At 47.1% G+C, this 20,272-nt stretch overlaps 1 long non-coding RNA gene across 2 annotated transcripts; it reads right to left on the reverse strand.

Annotated features, from left to right (window-relative positions):
- Positions 1-5,194: 5,194 nt before the first annotated feature.
- LOC106559988 lies at positions 5,195-13,472 on the reverse strand. 2 transcript variants are annotated; one of them, XR_005372980.1, is made up of 3 exons: positions 13,356-13,472; positions 7,135-7,253; positions 5,195-6,169 (listed from the first exon to the last, which is right to left on the reverse strand). It is a non-coding gene; the product is annotated as an uncharacterized LOC106559988 (long non-coding RNA). The 2 variants fall into 2 exon arrangements; XR_005372979.1 differs by lacking the exon at positions 13,356-13,472 and having other exon boundaries at positions 7,135-7,499.
- Positions 13,473-20,272: the final 6,800 nt, after the last annotated feature.

Below are 20,272 nucleotides of genomic sequence, written 5' to 3' on the forward strand. Positions count from 1 at the left end.
CATTAGCCTCTGCATTCGCAGCTTCCTATTTTTACTGTCTTTCTGGTGAGCTCAAAGCAGTGAAATCCAAAGAGTTGCCTGCACGTATGATGTGACTATGAGAATCAGCTGCAGGAAGCTTCCCTGGCCCCACGCCTCCAGCGCAGACCACCATTCCACTCGGAGAGCATCTGGGCCAGCATGGGGGTAAGATGGGGGTTATAGATCAGCCCCCCCTTTACTCAGGGAGAACGTGCCACCATACAAGAGGTGACTCCCATGTATAACATGGCTCCTAAATACAAGGAACCCCCTTGCCTGATGCTCAACAGAGAGAGGGCAATTGGTTGCAATGCTGGAGGGAGCACTGGCTGGGAAGGCTCCTGGAGGACTGGTATGATGGCTTTCAGTGTAGATTTTCACCCTGCCCCCAGCTTTGGAACTTAATCCTCACCTAAGATGCAAGCCCACAGAAAGGAACTGAGGCATAAGACCCCAACAGGAATTACCCAAGAAAAATAGGGAAGAGTGTGTGCGTGTGTAGGGCTGGGGAGGAGGACAAGGACTTTCCAGGCTGAGGCAACAGCTCTTGCAGATGGCAGTCTGGGGGATGTGACATGGCTAAAGCATTAGAAGGAGGTGAGAGCCAGTGGGGACTAAATCCCATGGGGCCCTGTGTGCTCCAGGTGGTGGGGAAGACAGCCTGAAGTAGGGGGTACGGTCAATAAGCCTGGGTGGGAATTCTGGTCGTGTCACTTCTTGGCTGGTATGGTGACTCCTCGGAGACTACAACTCAGCCTCTTTGCTCCTGTTTCCTAATCTGTAAAGCCAACCAAACACTTGTCAGATTTGTACAGAGAGCTGAATGAGATAAGATATGCAAAAATTGCGTGAAGCTGGAAAGAGCGTTCCCATAGCCGCAATCATACTTTTGCTATTATTATAATTGAGGGCATTCCCCCAGGGGAGAGGTAGAACAGTGTTCCCTGGGCACAGGGAGGAGAGGATTTGTAGCTCCAGGGGCCTGTTGGCAGAACCCTTTTTTGGCTGGCTCTACAGAAGGTTCCAGGAAAGCAGGAGGCACAGCGTGTGCCGGGAACTTCCCAGCAGCTCAACCTCCCAGGGAAATAGGGAGAAAAACCAAACTTTCCAGAGGCTAAGACTCTCAGGTTTCTGGGATCCCCCATACTACCATGTACCCTGACACCCACCCACTTCTCTGTCCCAGTAGCAGGAAGCAAGCCAGAGGGAGCTGAGAGCAGATCAGTGATCTTAAGAACTCGGATCCTTTCCTTATTCTGCATTGCTCAGGTGGGATTTCCCCTAACTCATCTTTGCCTCCCTCCTGCCTCCCTGCTCCCACTGCACCCTGCGCTAGGGAAACCTTGTGACTTTGAGCTGCTCTCAGCCCTCCAGGGTCTCAGGTTCCTGTTTCCAAGGACCTGTTAAGATGAAGGCTCCCAGAATGGTATTGCTTCCTGCTCAGTGTGGGCCCCCACTGCCCAGGATTACTTATGTTTCTGAGAAGAGGCTCAGAGACCAGGGACCTGGGGAGAGCTGGTTCCCTGTGAACACAGTGTCTTATTCATGGATGAAGGCTCAGAGCACTTGCCCTCAAGGAGTTGGGTGAGATACAGGGACACACAGTTAGTGGCAGAACGGGGACTGCAGCCCAATTCCTATTTGATCCACTCTAATGGCTATGTCCATGGCCTGCTCCTGCCCCTGCCTCTGCCCACCACCAGTAACAGGGGGACCTCCCGGGTGCTCAGTTCAGGGCTGGCATCTTTGATTCCTCAAATATCCAGGACTCAGAGCTAAAGCTAGGGAAGGTCCTTAGGCTCTATAGCAGAGAGAGTACATACACATCAACTGTCCCCTAAGACTTCACTGCCAGAACCTTCCCCACCCATCCCTAGCTCAAGGAGGTAAAGAGATGTTCCTCCTCCCTCCACCTGAATCTCTGGCTATTGGAGACCAAAATTTGGCTCATCGTGGAGGATGGGAAAAGGAGACCCTCTTTATAGGGAAAAATGAGGCCTTTTGTCTCTAAAGTGGGCATGATTGATACTACAGTTAGAAATGTATTCAGCCACAAATAATAAAAATAATAATGATAAACCCTGATCAATAATGTCTTAAAGATGTTGTTTATTTTTCCCATATAATATGACAGGGATCTGGTCTTTCTGGTTCTCTAAGCTTTCTCCTCATGGTGTCAAAATGGTTGCAGCAGCCCCATACATCACATTTTTACACCATGCTCAGAGGCAGGAAATAGGGGTGATACCAGGCAGAGTTTCTTCCTTATTAGCAAGCAAAGACTGTTTTCAGGAACCCAACCACTAAACTTTCTTCACATCATTGACCAAAGGGATTATAAAGCCTTTTACAGCAAAGCCAGAAAAGGTGTGTTTGGCTATCCTGGGCTTTTTTTTTTTAATCCTGGGCTTTTAAATGAGAACAAGAGAGGAAGAAAGGTTTTGGATGACTCTGAGTCGGCCAACCAAAAGTACCTGCCACAACTGACCAGCTCAAGTTGCTCAAGACAGAGCAACTAAATGTGGATGCAAAATTTATGAGATTTTCTGGTGAGGGGCCCAGAGATTGACTTGCAAAGCTGAGGAAAATTCCCTGATCTGGACTGGAGAAGAGTTTAAATCTTGTGGCTTAGTGTGATAGAAAACTTCCTGGATGAGACCTCACTTTCAGGTGGTATTCCACAATTGTATTGCCCCGTAAAAAACCACCCCAATGGGTATTTACCCCAAAGATACAAGCGTAGTGATCCGAAGGGACCCCTGCACCCCAATGTTCATAGCAGCAATTTCCAGAAGCCAAACCATGGAAAAAGCCCAGATGTTCATCCATAGATGAAAGGATAAAGATGTGGTGTATATATAGGCACTGGAATATTACTCAGCCATCAGAAAAAAAAAGAAAAAAAGAAATCTTGCCATTTGCAGTGATGTGGTTAGAAATAGAGGATATGGGATCCCTGGGTGGCGCAGTGGCTTGGTGCCTGCCTTTGGCCCAGGGCGCGATCCTGGAGACCCGGGATCGAATCGCACATCGGGCTCCTGGTGCATGGAGCCTGCTTCTCCCTCTGCCTGTGTCTCTACCTCTCTCTCTCTCTGTGACTATCATTAATAAATAAAAAAGGAGAATTATTTAAAAAAAAAAGAAATAGAGGATATTATACTAAGCAAAATAAATGCAAAGAAAGATAATTATTGTATGATCTCACTCATATATAGGATTTAAGAAACCAAACAGGATCATAGGGGAAGAGAAGAAAAAATAAAATAAGATGAAATCAGAGAGGAAGACAAACCCTAAGAGACTCTTAATCATAGGAAACAAACTGAGGGTCGCTGGAGGGGAGAGGGTAACTCTCCCTGCATGGAGCCATGGGTGGAGGGAAGGGGTAACTAGGTAATGGGCATTAAGGAGGGCAAGTGATGTAGTGAGCACTGGGTGTTATATAAGACTGATGAGTCACTGATCTCTACCTCTGAAATCTATAATACATTATATGGCAATTAACTGAATTTAAATACAATTTAAATATGTATATATATAATCTTTTTAAAATTTTAAAACAATTGAGCAAATAAATAATGAATCAATCGGTTGAGGCTATTCTTAATCCACTGGAAAAAAACCCCAAACAAAACAAAACAAAAAACTCACCCCAAAATGTAGTGGCTTAAAAAGGATAATTTATTACTATCTCTCATTGTCTAGGAGTCAACAGGGCTCAGTGGGGCAGCCCTTACTGGGACCTCTTGAGGTTGCAGTCAGGGCTGGAGCCCATCTGCAGGTTTTTCTACTTAAATGTCTGGCTCCTGGGCTGGGACAGTTGGGATGCCAAGCATCTCTCTTTCTGCGGGTTCTCTCCAGTTGACTAGCTCTGGTGACTTTACAACATAGTGGTCTTAGGATTGTCAAACTTCTTTCAAGGCAGCTGGCTTCACCCTAAAGAAATGTCCAAAGATCATTTCCATGAGAACCTGCAGGACTTCCACCTTTCCTTCAGGTGGAAGGAAAAACCACTCAAACCCAAGGTGGGGGAGGGGTCATTGAACTCTGTCTCTTGACTTGAGGTAGGGAAGGAGTTACTGGCAGCCACAGTGATTCGAGTACAACAGAGGTGAATTCAGTATGGCTTATCTTCAGTGAGGGAGGGAGCAGTGAGGCCCTGAAGGCATCAGGTCAGAAGAGGGACCTGCAGGGTACTGAGGGAGCTATTGGTGAGGAAATGTTGACCCAGCCCCAAGGTGGCTCCTGAACAATGGGTTCTGAAAGTCTCTGATCCTGTGCAACCATCAGCCAAGGAGATATGGCCAAATCTCCCACAAAACTCATGGGGAGATAGGAGTTACCCTGTGTGGGAGTCTAAACACAGAGGCAGAGAAGGGCCATATGTGGCTGGGGCAGGGATGCTGATTCATGGTCAGGGGTTGAGTGTCTAGGAACCCCCTGTGGCACCATAAACCCTTGTGGCACCCTGTCTCTTTTGGGGTCTGCCTTTCTCTCCATCCTTTAAGTAGGGGGATGGCAAACCACAGTCAGTGGGCGACACCCAGCCCTGGGCCTGTTAGATCCAACCTGTGCTAAGAATCGTTTTAAAGGATTGCAAGAAAAGGTGGGGAAGGGGAGAGGATGTGCAGCAGGGATACAAGTGGCCTTTGAGGTCTAAAATATTGACTCTTTGGTCCTTTACAGAAAAAGACTGAGGGTGCCAGTCTGAAATAAATGGGGTGGCTCCTGCTGGTGCCAAGAGACCTGATATCAGGTGCCACCATGAAAATTATTTCCTTTCCAATTCCCAATGCTGGCTTCTTTGGGGAAATCAAATCTCTGTTGGGGGTGGCTATGTCTTGAACACTGGATGAACTTTTTCATCTTTCCTTTATCCAGCTTGAATTATGTAGCATTGCTTTGTTTCCATGGTATTTATGTTTATCATCAACACTATTCATGGCTACAATGTTGATTTTTCACCTACTATGTACACTTTCCTTTGAAATAAACCCATTACGTTGAACATGAGAGAACTTAAGGAACTTTCTTTTTTTTTTTTTTTTTCTAGATTTGATTTATTTATTTGAGAGAGAGCACAAGCAGTGGGGAGAGGGAGAAGCCTGGATCCCAGGACCCTGGAATCATGACCTGAGCAGAAGACAGATGCTCAACCAACTGAGCCACCAGATGCCCAAGAACTTTCTATTTAATAGAAGACAATAGAAGGGATGTACTGAAATGGCAAATACAGATAGTGAGGGTGGTGTATGAATGACTGGATTTAGATGTGGGGCCCTGGGTTCTGCCTTAGTCCTTTTTTCTCTCCTCCCCGCTCTTCCCAGTCAGGTTGTGCGCTTCCAAGCCTTCTTAGATCCATTCAACATGCCGGGGACCCACGCCTGCACGGCCAGGCAGCTCTGCCTGAGTTCCAGAATGTCCACATGAACCACCAATGGGACATCTCCATTCCTATGTCCCAGCTACACCTAAAATAGAATGTTTCCACAAGCAAACTCCTGCTCAGAGCCCCACCTCTTCCTGTGTCCCCATCTCAAGGAAAAGCATCTTTATGGAGTCGGACCCCTGTGAATTCTCCCTTCCTGCCCCCCACCTGGTTCACCTCCAAGGCCTGTCAATCCCCCCTAAATACCTTCTGCACCTATCCATTGGAAAACTCCAGGCCACTTATCTCACACCTGGATATAACCTGGATATAACCCATGCTGTCTGCCTGTCTCAAAGAATTCATCTACATGTCACCATCTCCACCCACCACCCAGCCCTGCCTGCCCACTGCCCTTAGGATAAAGTCAGATCCGCATTCCTGCAAGCTCTGACCCCACCATACCCCACCCCACCCCTCTCAGGCTCAGTTCCCACATGCTGTTCCTAGAACTTAATGCTCGGCTGGCCGGAGACTCGCTGACATCTTTAGGTTGCTCAAAAATGGACTGCTTCACTCCCAACGTCGGGCTTCTGCTTCTGGCATTTCCTTTTACTGTAATGCTCCGAGTGAGTCCAGTCTGTGCTGAGTCACTCTTGCTCACCCTGCAGCGTGGAGGGCTCAGTAGGTCAGTCGACTTCTGTGGGACAACTTCAGTGGTCTGCAGGCAGGCTATGAGTTGTCCCTTCCTCTCCTGCACCGTCCAACAGATGAAAGATTCTTTAACAAAACAGGAAAAGAAGTCAATTTATGGGACATGTGAATAGGAAAAAACAAAAGAATCTTCCCTCCCAATCTCGATTTTTGACACCCTTGGCCCTGGGCAGAAGGCTGTAACCAGTCCAGCCATGATTTTCCATTTGCCAGAGGAACCCTGGGCAAAATGGGGTGGCATTCTTTAAGAGCTATCTTAAGCAGATGGACACAAATGCAACTCTGTGGCCCCTTCTGTAAAGGGGCCAACCCTCCCCCACCACCCTGACAGTTTCTCTCCATTAGAAGAGAACCTGGTTCTCACGAGTACCCTCTCCACACCCAGTTGACTCCCAGTGATCATTTCCTACTTCTGCCCCCTAAAAAAAGTCACAGTGGTCATGAAGCAGAAGAGCAAGGTTCTTGTCTCACAAAGTCAATGAATCTTGTGAACAAAGGAGAGTGAGTAGAACAAGAGAGTTTTGTTAAGCCAGGATATACGGAAGAAGCTATCAGGGGTGAGAGGAGTCCTACAGAGTTGCCCACGTGGGCCTCCCCTGACAGTCTTTTTTTTTTTTTTTTTTTTTAAGGTTTTATTTATTTATTCATGAAGACACACACACAGAGAGAGAGAGAGCGTGAGGCAGAGACAGGCAGAGGAAGAAGCAGGCTCCATGCAGGGAGCCCAATGCGGGAGCAGATCCTGGGACTCCAGGATCATGCCCTGAGCCAAAGGCAGATGCTTAACTGCTGAGCCACCCAGGCGTCCCCACAGTCTTTTTAAAAATATATTTTATTTATTTATTCATGAGAGACACAGAGAGAGAGGCAGAGACATAGGCAGAGGGTGAAGCAAGCTCCCTGTTGGGAGCCTGATGCAGGACTTGATCCCAGAACCCCTGTATCACACTCTGAGCCAAAGGCAGATGCTCAACCACTGAGCCACCCAGGCACCCCCACAAAGGAATTTTTATATGTTAAAGTAGACTTACAGGATCTTGGGGGTCCAGCTAAGATTGCCTTTTGCCTTTAGCAAAGCGTCAACATCCAGGTTGTTGAGCCCCCAGAAGAATGTCACTCTGCTTGCCTCGAGGACCTGTGTGTCACTGGGCTGCAAGCAGTAAGGAAATTCAGTAATTTTTCTCCTGCCTCTGTTTCCCACATCAGTGAGATCTCAGGCCTCTGAGTCAGACCGACATCAAGTTTCTGCTCTGTCATTTACTACGTGACCATCAACAAGTTGTATCATCTGAGTGCCAAATGTGCTTGAAAGGAATAAATGAAATGGTAGCGATACTGCCCTTAGCAGAGTTGGGTCCGTAGGAAGCAAATGACAGGCATTATTATCATCATTAAAACTCTTTAAGTTCTTATTTAAAAAGAAAATGTTATTACAATAAAATTGACTTTTTCTCTGGATGTACAATTTGAATTTTAGCACATGTACAGATTCATGTAACTGTTCCCATCATCAGAATGCATGACAATTCCATTATTCCTCCTCCCCCCAAAAAACTCCCTCCTGCTCTGCCTTTCCCTTCCCTACTCATGACCCCTGCCAACCACTAGCCGGTTCTCTCTTCCTACAGCTTTGTCCTAGAAGGGCACCTGGATGCCCCAGTCAATTAAGCATCTGACTCTTGATTTTGGCTCAGGGCTTGATTTCAGAGTCATGAGATTGAGCCCTGAGTCAGGGTCCGCACCAGGCATGAAGCCTGCTTCAGATTCTCTCTCTCCCTCACCCTCTACCCCTTCCCCATCTCTAAAAAAAATCATATCATATCCATGGAATCTGATAGTATATAACCTTTGGAGACTGGCTGTTTTCACTCAATATTAGGCCTTCATGATTCATCCAAGGTGCTGTGTATCAATGGCTCCTTCCCTTTATCATCCAGGAGTAGACACATCCTGGGAACTGCTTCCTTGCCTTTCACCTCAACCAACTGTCTACGCTAGATAGACACAAATAGGTGCTACAAGGACTTAGCCTAGAAGTCACTCTCCCTAGGGAAGCTGGTGGCCCCCAGACTTTGTGTCAGCTGCCCTTTCTATTAGCCTCCCATAAGCAAGCCCTCCTGAAAGAAAAGGGATTGAATCTACCTGTATGGTTTCAGGGAGAGAGAAATCTGGTCCCCTCAGTGGTAGCAAATGAAAGACACCAAGGGGCTGACAGCTGGTGTCTGGGGAGCAACACTGAGCCTGGATCTCCCTGCGCTCCAGGACCTGCCGTCTGCAGCCAGAGTCAGGCAGCCCATTCTACTGTTCCTTCCACTTACCAGTCACAGGACAGAACAGGCTAGAGCCCGTGAGTAGGAAGAAAACTTTCAGAGGGCAAGGGAGAGATTGAGCAGGAGAGAGTGGCTGTTTGCAGCCTGAATAGCATCTTTCTTTGCACTATTTTCTTCCTCCAGATTGGTTTAGAGGCACAGCCCAGCTGCTGCCCTGACTCTTGTTCGGGCTTATTGTCTACGGGCACCTCCTTCCTCAGTACTGTCAGGAGAACAGGAGGGATGCCTGCCTCCGACTTGTCCTAGAAACGTCTTTTTTGCCTTCTGTCTGTCCTGTCCATTCCTGGGGACCCCAAAGCTGGGTTCTAAGGCCATGACATATTAGAGAAAGACAGGAAGGCAGAGAGGAGGGAGGGAGAGGAGGAGAGAGGCTCACCCTCTTTGCTCCGTAAGTGCAGTGTGTGTGGCTGGGCCTTTCCATGCCTCTCAGGCCCGGAGGGGACACACGGTGGCAGCAGCCCTAATAAGTGGTTTAGTTCTGCTGTCCAGCATGGGGCTTGTGAGCTTTGGCTCAGGGCAAAGAGGCCCGCGGGGGTGGGCTGCGGCCAGCTGGCCTGGGGGGTTTTGGGGGCCCCAGGGGTACTCCAGCTTTCACTTCCCCTGGAAGCCCTGTGCACTTGATCTCTGGGGCTGCTGCCACATGCGGGTGTCCGTCCCCAGGGGGTTTCGGTTCATGGGTTTTCAGAGCAGCGGGTCAACATCAGTAAGATGACAGAGTTAGAGCTTTCGGACCCGGGACCCACCAGGAAGGCTAACACATGAAAACACAAAAACACTGACATCAGGCAAGCGTGTTAGAAGACACGCAGTATCACCTGCACTTGGCCACAGGGAAATTTCAGTGATATCATGGGTTCTAATCCCACCTGTGAATGTTGTTCGCTGCTGGCCCACAGCTGTACCCTGCTCCAGAGAATTGCTGCTGTGGACAGGAGCCACCTCGTCGTCACACCCCGCTGGCATGGGGTGGACCTGCAGCAAGGACGGTGTGGCCCTTCCCCTTGTGTCAGGGTGGAACGGCTCTGTGGCGCCAGAACTCCCAGGGGATCAAGCTGCTGTCAGACCTGAGCTGAAAGCAGCAGCCGTGCTTGGCTTCTTCACTTGCCCTGTCCTACTTCCCCTCTCTTCCGAGTTATCATCCTGAGAGCTCTCCATCCATGTGCCCTGTTCACAGAAACCCCCAGCTCAGAGTCTGCCTCCAGGGAACTCAAGCCAACTAGCAAGTGGGGCCAGCCCAAGGCAGAGTTAAGGGGACCTTGCTCTTGCCAGAAGAGCTTGGAGCTTGTGCACAGACTACACAGAAGGAGAGCTGCTTCCTTCAGCCCACTCCCACCTGTGACACTTTGCTTGTAAACTTCGGCAAGTCAAAGGGTCCCACCTCCATTGCTTTCCAGCATGGGGCTCCTGGTTCTAGCGGCACACAGAGAAAAATTTGCAATGGATTTGCTCATGGGGCTAGGTATGTTTTGGTTTAGACAGAGAGCAGTGATGGGTATGGATCCTGCTGCCCCAGAAACACCTCTGTTGGGGGACAGTCTCTTGGCCTGACTCCAGTCACCTTGCTGGTAAGGGCACTCAAAGGGATGGGGGCCCATGGGATGCCTCTTTCTTCACATGATCAGCCCCTCAGGAGACACACAAAGAAGAAAGCTGATGGAAAGCAAAAGGCATCTCCTCCCCGCATTTCTACATCTCTCTCCAAGCCACCTTCTTCCTTTCTCTATCAACCCAAGTACCACCCACCACCACTTCTGCAGCTACAGATTGAACATCCACTGGGTGCCAGGCACCATTCCAGGCACTGTTCCGGGCACCGGGATATGGCAGTGATCACCATGGAGCAGCCTGGCTCTCAGAGAGCTCACGCCCCCGTTAGTGGGGGCTGGAGAAGTAAGGATTTTTTTTTTTTTTTTACGAATTTATTCATGAGAGACACACACACACAGAGAGAGAGAGGCAGAGACACAGGCAGAGGGAGAAGCAGGACTTGATCTAGGGATTCTGGGATCACCACCCAAGCCGAAGGCAGACATTCAGCCACCAAGCCACCCAGGTGCCCCTAGAAGTAAGGATATTTAACAGAAATAATATTAAAAGCTATAAAGAAAAAGCAGTAGTAGCATAGAGAGAGACCAAGTTCTAGGAGGGTGGGTCCCTTGGGATAGGGGTCAGGGAAGGCATGTAGGAGCTGACCCTTGAGCTGAGCTGTCAGCATCCACAGGCCAGGCCAGCAAAGATCTAGGGCAAAGGCATCCAGGCAGAGGGAACAGTATGTACACAAGTCCTGAGGTACACTGAATAGGCCCAAAGTGGGAGATCCAGGGAGGTCTCTGGGGGTCTCCTGGGGTTGTTTTTCCTTCCATCTGACTCCTCCCAGGGATCGATAGAAGCAAGAAATCTTACATATCTGCATGAAAGTCTATACACATTCACCTCAGGGCTGTCCTGACAGGGCAGAGCTCTTGCTGGGGTAGCTTTTCCTCTTCCAGAGCGTAAGCTAAGTTTTCAACATTTCACCCAAAGCTTTCAGAAGTCAGTCAGAAGGACAAGAGGGCAGCCTTGAGTTCTCTTTTTAGGGCCTCATGGAGCCCTGCTACAGACTGCTGACCCTCACATGCCAGGCTAGGGGTGACAAAACTTCCTGTCTGTGTGCACGTGCTCGTGCTCCAACTTACTTCTCCGGAGACAGATGCCTTGGAAACTTATAAGCCATAACAGTCCCTTTGGCAACATGGGCTAGGGACCGCCGTCTCTTCTAGGAGCTGTGGAGCCAGGGGAGGTACTGGCTAGCCTCCCAGCACGCTCCCCAAGGCCTTCTCCCCGAGACATCCTCACCTGATGGCTCAGCTCAGCCCCGAAGCCAGTTCCTTCCTCCAGCCTCCGAGCTGCCTGGGTGCTGGTATGGCTCACCACTGTCCATTTTACTTACCTGGTCAGGAAGATGCCCGAGGGTCTCAGTGATAGGTTAGACGAGTTTCGTAACTTTGAGCCTCAGTGTCACCCTTCTACCATTCCTCCAGCTTACACACCCAATGAACTCCAGACACCAGGACTGTATCTGGTTTGCTCTATGAAAGTAACCACAAGGGGATCCCTGGGTGGCTCAGCGGTTTGGCGCCTGCCTTCAGCCCAGGGCCTGATCCTGGGGTCCTAGGATTGAGTCCCACATCAAGCTCCCTACGTGGAGCCTGCTGCTCCCTCTGCCTGTGTCTCTGCCTGTCTCTCTCTCTCTGTGTCTCTCATGAATAAATAAATAAAATCTTAAAAAAAAAAAAAAAAGAAAGTAACCACCATGATTATGTGGAGCGGGAGGGAAGAGCTTTTAGCCCCCTCCCAAGTCATAGGATGACATCTACTTGGTTTCATCTTTTTGAGGAGATTCTAGCTAATTTTTATCTAGGATCCTTCAAAAGCCGTTCTCCACCAGCTGCTGTGGGCAACAGAAAGACCCAGACCTCACACGAGGGAGATGACTATCCCTCTGTCTTCTGCCAGAGTGGCAGACAGAAGAGTGAGGCTGGGGAGGGGACCAGGACAGAGAGGCGGTGGGAGTAAAGCATGCCAGGTGAGACAAAGGCAAAGGAAGTGGGTGGTCAGTCTAAAGATGATGGACAGAGTGGGGTGGACAGGTGTTATAGTGGTGGGGGGCACTAGAGGACATGGGTGTAACTCCCCAGGGGTTGAGGAATGAGCAGAGGTCACTTCACCTTAGGAAGGAGCAGCTTAAGGGCACCTGGGTGGCTCAGTGGTTGAGCGTCTGCCTTTGGCTCAGGTCATGATCCCAGGGTCCTGGGACCGAGTCCCTCATAGGGCTCCCCGCAGGGAAACTGTTTCTTCCTCTCGCTTAATGTCTCTTGCCTCTCTCATGAATAATATAAATAAAATATTTAAAAAGAAGAAAGAAGAAGAAGAAGAAGAAGAAGAAGAAGAAGAAGAAGAAGAAGAACTAGCAGCTTAATTCTGCAACAACCCAGCAAGCAGAGAAAGGGGCTAAGGTGTTGAGTACCCCATCCCACCCATGCTGAGCCTCCAGCTCTCCTGCAGTCCAGAAGAGCCAGTCCCAGATGTGGACAAGGCCCATGCTTGGGGCAAGCTGGACCAGAACCAGACAACCCAGGCAACTCCTCCCTCCACACACAGCTGTGAGGCAAGACGAGCTCCCTAAGGATCCCTGGCCTCCCAGGAGTGGATGTCCTAACGGAGTAGGGGATCCGCACCTGCCACTGTTCTTCACCCAAACCAACATTGCCAACACCAAGAGGGACACCACACCTCCTAGGGTCCCTTTAACTCTTAAACAATGTCTGATTCTATGAGACTGGGGTGTCAAGGTCACCTCAGAGTACTAAGGGAGGGGTGGGGTCAGAGCTGCTAAGCTGTGAATGGCTTTTGGGGGAGTGGCAGTAGTTGCAAAATCCAGGCCACACGAACAATAATAATATTGTGGGGTACTCAACTATAAGTCAACTTCTACAGTGTCCATCGTGACAGTGATGCTGTCAGGTGAGTAGAGCAGTTCTGACATCATACAGGAGTCCCTCCAGAGGGGCAAGTAAGACAGGCCCTCCACTTCCTGTGGCCCAACCCTGCTCTGGGCCTTCAGGGTCTACCTTCTAGGTGCTGGGGGGAAGTAAGAGCTGCAACCCGTCCAAAGGATCCTTCCATATTCATAGCATGCGCTGGAGGCTGACCAGGTCCTTGAAAACCAAAAATTGATTTGCAGATGGATTTGCAAGTTGAATTGCTTTATCACCCCCACCCGCTCATCGATATTTACTTCTGCTTCATAGCAAAATCAATTCAACAAATTGTCCCTAGAGCCCCCAAGCTAGAAGTGATCTGTTCCCCTCTAAACTTCAAGCCTGTCTTATAGAACGCATTTTTTATTATTTCACTTGTATATTTAAAGACTGATAGCTCACCATATCATTAAGTTTGTCCCAGCCATTCCACTCTCTGAGCTTCTCCTCCTCCCAGAGCTCATATTTCTAGCTAGTAGAGTTTTGACCAGAGACATCCATTCACTGAAGCCGATGTGTTGATGCTGATAGAAAACAAGGCCTCAGCCTCTTTTCCATGCATTTATAAAGCTCTTTGAGCTTCTGCTTCTACCCCCCCTCAAAGAAGCAGGAACAGTGTATCAACTCTCTTCCTCCATAGCATAGAGCAAGGTATTTGCTCTGAAGTAGAAGCTAAGTGGATATTGATGAGTTGGGGGTAAGTGGTTGCTTTGTCTGTCTGAGAAAAAGACACCCTTTAAGGGCTGCCATTAACTGGGCATTTGATTCTGCCCTGCCCCCAGCACTGATTGTAAACATCCAATTGTTTGAGGCCCACTCACCCCTTCCCCAGAGACTGAACAGGGGCCCCCTGCTGCCAGAGAGCCCCCCTCTCTGAAGGTGATTCTCCAGAAACAACATCAGCAGAGTATGGGTTAGTATGCATCTGGCGCCCACAGACCCTCTGTTAAAAGCACTTGCCTCCAGAATTTGACCTCTGAGTCTGAAGCAAAGGGCTTTGCTGTCAGGTGGGACCCTCAGGTATTGCCTTGGTGGGCGGGTAGGGTGGGGGTGTCCTGAGTAATGGTGAGTGAGATGGAGTGGTTTCTCTGGAAAACAATACAAAATCCAGAAATAGCCCCTGTTGCCTATGGAGAGCTTGTGTATGATTAAGGCGGCATCACAAATCGTGGGGGAAGAATGATTATGATTTAACAATGTTCAGGTAACTGGAGACTCCTGTGGAATCTGGAACAATTGGAGGCATCCCTCTCATATTCTAGGGTACATTCCAAAGGGATTGGATATTTAAGTGTAAAAATGAAACTACCCAAGTACTAAAGGAAAATAGGGGGCAGTTCTTCTATAACTTGGGAGTGGGAAAAGCTTTCTTAATTCTGACCTGACACTCAGAGGCAATAAAAGGAAAGATTAGTAAGCTACAAGGAATTGAAGTTTTGTAAGGCAAATTAAATAAGTTTAAAATATATAAATAAGTAAAATTAAATAGAGAAATGGCAGAAGGGTAAAAAAAAGATTCACAACTTACATCACAAAGCATTAGCATTCTTTTTTTTTTTTTAAGATTTTATTTATTTATTCATGAGAGACAGAGAGAGAGAGAGGCAGAGACACAGGCAGAGGGAGAAGCAGGCTCCATGCAGGGAGCCCGATGTGAGACTCGATCCTGGGACTCCGGGATCTCGCCCTGTGCCGACAGCAGGCGCTAAACCGCTGAGCCACCCAGGGATCCCCAGTATTAGCATTCTTAATATATAAAGAGCTGCTAGCATAAATTAAAAGACCAACAACCTGTGAGAAAAAATGTACTAAAGATGCTCAACCTCACTTATAGTTGAAGAAACGCAAATTGCTACAAGGAACTATTTCTTGCTGATAAGTTTGGCTAAAATCCAAAATATAACAAATACTCTTTTGTCCAGGCTATGAGAAAACAAACATTCTCACACTTTGCTGTTGGGAGTGCAAAATGATACTGTCCCTATGGAAAGGAATTTGTTGATACCTAATAGATTGCATGCTTGTGTCCTTTGATTCCACAATCCCACTTCTAGGAATCTATCCTAAAGATAAACTACAAAGAATAAAAAAGATGGAAGGATAAGGCTCTTTATTGCAGCTCTGTTTTTAATAACCAATGCTTGGAAAAAAGCAAACGTGTGTCAGTAAGGCCTGGCTGAATAAACAATAGTACATTCACATAATGGAGTGCTTTGTAGCCATAAAAAAAATGAGGGAGTTTCTTCAAAAGATTCACAATAGAATTTCATTTGATCCAGCAATTCCCCTTCTGAGTATATACCAAATAGAATCGAAAGCAGGGTCTCAAAAGATAATCTGTACGCCCATGTTTATAGCAGCATTATTCACAATAGTTTTTTTTTTCACAATAGTTTAAATGTGGGAGCAATCCATGTCCATTCGTCCATGGATGAATGGATATGCAAAATGTGGTCTTTACACATGACAGAATACTATTCAGTCTTAAAAAGGAAGGAAAGTCTGTAATATGAATAAATCGTGAAGACATACTAAATGAAGTAAGACAGGCACAAAAAAACAAAAAGCACCTGGGTGGCTTAGTTGAACATCCAACTCTTGATTTTGGCTCAGGTCATGATCTCAGGGTTTTATGCTCCAGGCCGACATCTTTTTTTTCTTTTTTTTTTAGAGAAAGAATGTGTGTGAGTGGGGGGGACAGAGGGAGAGGGAGAGAGAGAATTTTAAGCAGGCTCTGAGCTGAGTGTGGGGCTCTATCTCATGACCCTGAGATCATGACCTGAGCTGAAATCAAGAGTCAGGTGCCCAGCCAACGAGCCACGCATTTGCCACAAACTCAGATCTTTTCTTAAAATTAAAAAAAAAAAAAAAAATCCTGTTTCTAATCTCTGAAAAGGCGCCTAGAAGTATTAGAAACCATGAGCACTTCCAGTACCCAGGTGGTGGCCCCTAACTATCATGTTCAAATTAAAGGAACCAGGGCCCCTTGGAGAAAAGACTGGTTGCAAAACTGGGAACTGACTGAGTGAAAGTACAGCGTGAGCTTGAATTTGGATCAACTCATCACACCTGAAAACAGCAAATGTATCAAAAACTTCTGAAACAGAGGCTGTCCAAGGGGTTCAAGGGTAAGAGGGACAGGCTGCCCCTGCACCCAAATTGAGACCATTTGAAAGTCAATATGCATAATAATTGCAGTTCATTGAAATACGGCAAATACATTTATTTTTTAAAAAATATTGTATTTATGCATTCATGAGAGACACAGAGAGAGAGGCAGAGACACAGGCAGAGGGAGAAGCAGGCTCCCTGCAAGGAACCTGATGCAGAGCTCGATCCTGGACCTCAGGATCACGCCCAGAGCCAAAGGCAGATGCTTAACCATTAAGCCAACCAGGCATCCTGTCAAGCACATTTAAATCCACAAGTTCATAATGATTTTTTAAAAAGACTCATTGAGGGGCACCTCTCTGGCTTAGTTGGTGGAGCTAGCAACTCTTGATCTTGAGGTCGTGAGTTCAAGTTCCACCTTGAATGTACAGATTACTTAACAAAAAAATTGGGCCACCTGAGTGGCTCAGTTGGTTAAGCATCTGACTTTTGATCTCAGCTCAGGTCTTGATCTCAGGGTTGTGAGGTCAAGCCCTGCATTGGGCTCTACACTGGGCATGGAGCCCACCAAAAAAAAATTTTTTTTTAAATTAAAAAAGTTTTTATTTAAATTTTTAAATTAAAAATACTTCTAAAATATAAAGACTCATTGATCACCTTTGGTGAATACTAGAGAGCTAACTTATTATTTACAAAACTAGTAAATAGGGCAGCCCTGGTGGCTCAGCAGTTTAGCGCCGCCTTCAGCCCAGGGCATGATCCTGGAGTCCCGGGATCAAGTCCCACGTCGGGCTCCCTGCATGGAGCCTGCCTCTCCCTCTGCCTGTGTCTCTGCATCTCTCAATCTGTGTCTCTCATGAATAAATAAATAAAATTAAAAAAAACAAAACAAACAAAAAAACAAAACTAGTAAATAAAGGGCAGGAGGGAGAGAACCAAGCATTTATTCTGTCTTTTCCTTAAGAACTATACCCCGGGGTAGCCAAATAATGAAGGGGAAGTTGCTCTCTATAGAGACAGTCCACATAATAACCAAATAAGGAATGATAGATTTGAATATCATCATTTTGCAAACCCTAAAAAATGAATAAATTAACAACTGCTAATAATAAGCAGGAAAATAGACATTATGTGCCTCCTGATGGAAGAACACAAGACCACCTATAAAGTGATTTTGCCAAAAGATATATCTAAAAACATCTGATTAAGCTTCTAGATTTAACTTCCAATTTACAGGAAATGTAGGGGACAAAGGAACATGTTAAATAATACCACAAAGATACTATCAATGAGATGCAGACTACGGAGGAGATGGGGAAGGGGAATGGGGAGAAAGCTAAAGAACGGGGAGAAAGCAATTAAAAGAGTCTGAGGAAACCTATTAACCAGTTATAAATCTTGTTTGGATCCTGATTGGAATAAACAAGTTAGATTTTTTTTACTTTTTTTTTCTTTTAATAGGATTGATGCCCAGCATAGAGCCCAATATGCAGGCCAATATAGGGCTTGAACTCACAACCCTGAGATTGAGACCTGAGTTGAGACCTAGAGTCAGACGCTTAACTGACTGAGCCACCCAGGCACCCTGCAAATTAGGTTTTTTTGTTGTTGTTGTTGTTTTGTTTTTTATTTAAAGATGTATGTAGGACAGTAGGGAAATGTGCAGACTGGAAAGTTGATGACATTAAGAAATTTGTGTTTTCTGTAGTTTGTGTTTCAAAAGTGGAACCATTTCTTCTTAGAGACATATACTGGAATATTAAGAAATATAGTAATATAATGTCTGGGTCAAAGGGAGCGTAGGTGGTGGACATATAGAGGGAATAAGGGGTAATCATGCACTATGGGCTAATTGTTGGAACTGAGCAATGGGTACATGGAAATTCACTAGACTATTCTCTATATTTTGGCAAGTGTCGAACGGATCCCAAAGGAATTGGGTTTACTTGACTTCCAGTGACACTCAGTTTACTCCCTCTGCTCCTCCAGTTGGAAGGGCAGCTCTCAGGGCAGTAACAGGGAAAAAAATGCAAACATCCTTATTGTCAATGGACAATTGACCTCACAGAGGCCAAGAGAGGTTGGCAGCTTGCCCAAGGTCACTTGCGCACAAATCTTCAATCAGGCCGATCCTCCATTATACACAACAGGCCACAGCCTCCTACCTGGGAGCTTTGCAAAGGCCCAAGAAAATGTGTTTGCTTCTAAACTAAGAAAACAGCTTGGGCAGCCCCAGTGGCCTAGAGGTTTAGCGCCGCCTTCGCCTGGGGCGTGATCCTGGGGACCGGGATCGGGATCGAGTCCCACGTCGGGCTCCCTGCATGGATACTGCTTCTCCCTCTGCCTGTGTCTCTGCCTGCCTCTATGTGTGTGTGTGTGTGTGTCTCTCATGAGTAAATAAATAATCTCAAAAAAAAAAAAAAAAAAAAAGAAAATGCAACAGCCAAGTCAATAAAAGCAAATGTTTACAAATTATAATATTGTCACCTACTCAAATGCAACTGAGCTCAATTCTCTTAAAATTGTTTTTCAATTTTGTTGAATATGGGATGTAGGCATACTTTCATGTTTGCCAGATGTGCAGTGGAGCCTCCAAAATCGGAGTGCTGGGCCCCTCACGGGTCTTCAACAGACCCACATACAGCACTGAAAGCTGAAGGGCACAGGCCTGGGTGCCCCAGTTCCACTGTCCTGCCACTGAGATAACTTTATTACTTGGTAAAATCAAGATACCAGCAAGTCAGACCAGAGAGCATTTGGCAGAAATTCTTCTGGTCTCCAGTGAGCTCTGGGGCCCAAATGCCACTTAGAAATACTCATCGACTCCATCATCTTGGTTTGCTGAAGCAGCCATTTAGGATCAGACATTCAGGAGAGGCAGTACTATGTCAAGTGAGCCCTTTCAGACAAAAATTGTGAGTGGGGGTGGAGTGGTGTCTAGCATTCCTCCCAGAAGGAGGCCTGCAACCCTCCATGCTACTGGGAGGCAGCCTATGGATAAAGCTCTATGAGGATGGGAGCAGATAGGAAAGTGATTGGAGAAAAATGGAGCCAGAGCCCTGATGAAACCATGCGTGAAGTACATATTTCTTTCTTAAGATTATTTATTTATTCATTTATTTGAGAGAGAGAGAGAATGAGCCGTGGACAGGGGTAGAGGGAGAGGGAGAAGCAGAGTCCCCACTGAGCAGGAAGCCCATTGTCATGGGGCTCCATCCCAGGACCCTGGGATCATAACCTGAGTCGAAGGCAGCTGCTTCACCGACTGAGCCACCCAGGTGCCCTGAAGTTCATTTCGTGATGTCTCAGCTACATGAGCCAATAAATTTCCTTCGTTGCTAAGCTAATGTGGGTAGGGCTTTGTTGCTTGAAATCAAAGTCATTCTGACTGATGCAAACATCCCAGCTCTCTCATCCATCTGCTTGGGGCACAACCTCAGAAGCCACTGCCATCCGTGGAGGATTTTCCCTGGAGTACTCTCACGAGGTCTGGCCAAGAGGCAACTGCACTCGTGCCCTCCAATCTTACATGAACAGGGACGAGAGTCAGTCAGAAATCTGGGACCAGAGGACATCTGGGTGGCTCAACGTTGAGCATCTACCTTTGGCTCAGGTCCTGATCCCGGGGTCCTGGGATGGAGTCCTGCAACAGGATCCCTGCAGGGAGCCTGCTTCTCCCTCTTCCTGTGTCTCTGCCTCTCTCTGTGTGTCTCTCGTGAGTAAATATGTAAAATCATAAAAATGAATGAATGAATGAATGAATGAATGAATGAATGAATAAATAAATAAATAAATAAATAAATAAATAAATAAATAAATCTGGGACCTGAAACATCCCCCTCCCTGGATGTGGCAGTGACAGAATGTCCTGGAAGCTGGGCTTTCAGCATGTTTGTTGTTCCTCTCCTTCCTGGGGATACCCTGGTAAACGGAATTCCCTGCTTCCTTTCACTGGTTCCATAAGCGTTTACTAAACCCCTATATGGGCTGCCTCATGATGGGTCCTGGGTGAACAGAGTGGAGTAAGGGGCCAAGGAGGAGCTGGAGCAAAAAGCTGAATGATCTGGGCAGTGGGTGGGGTGAGGGATGGTTAGGAGTGTGGGTTCTGAATTCAAACAGTGGGTATCCTTCGGCAAGTTATGTAGTACTGTGCCTCGGTTTCCTCATCTGTCAAGTGGCATGTTTGGCATATATTTAGTAAAGGCTCA

This window comes from Canis lupus, chromosome 18 (genome assembly GCF_011100685.1).
Source record: "Canis lupus familiaris isolate Mischka breed German Shepherd chromosome 18, alternate assembly UU_Cfam_GSD_1.0, whole genome shotgun sequence".
Classification (NCBI taxonomy): domain Eukaryota; kingdom Metazoa; phylum Chordata; class Mammalia; order Carnivora; family Canidae; genus Canis; species Canis lupus.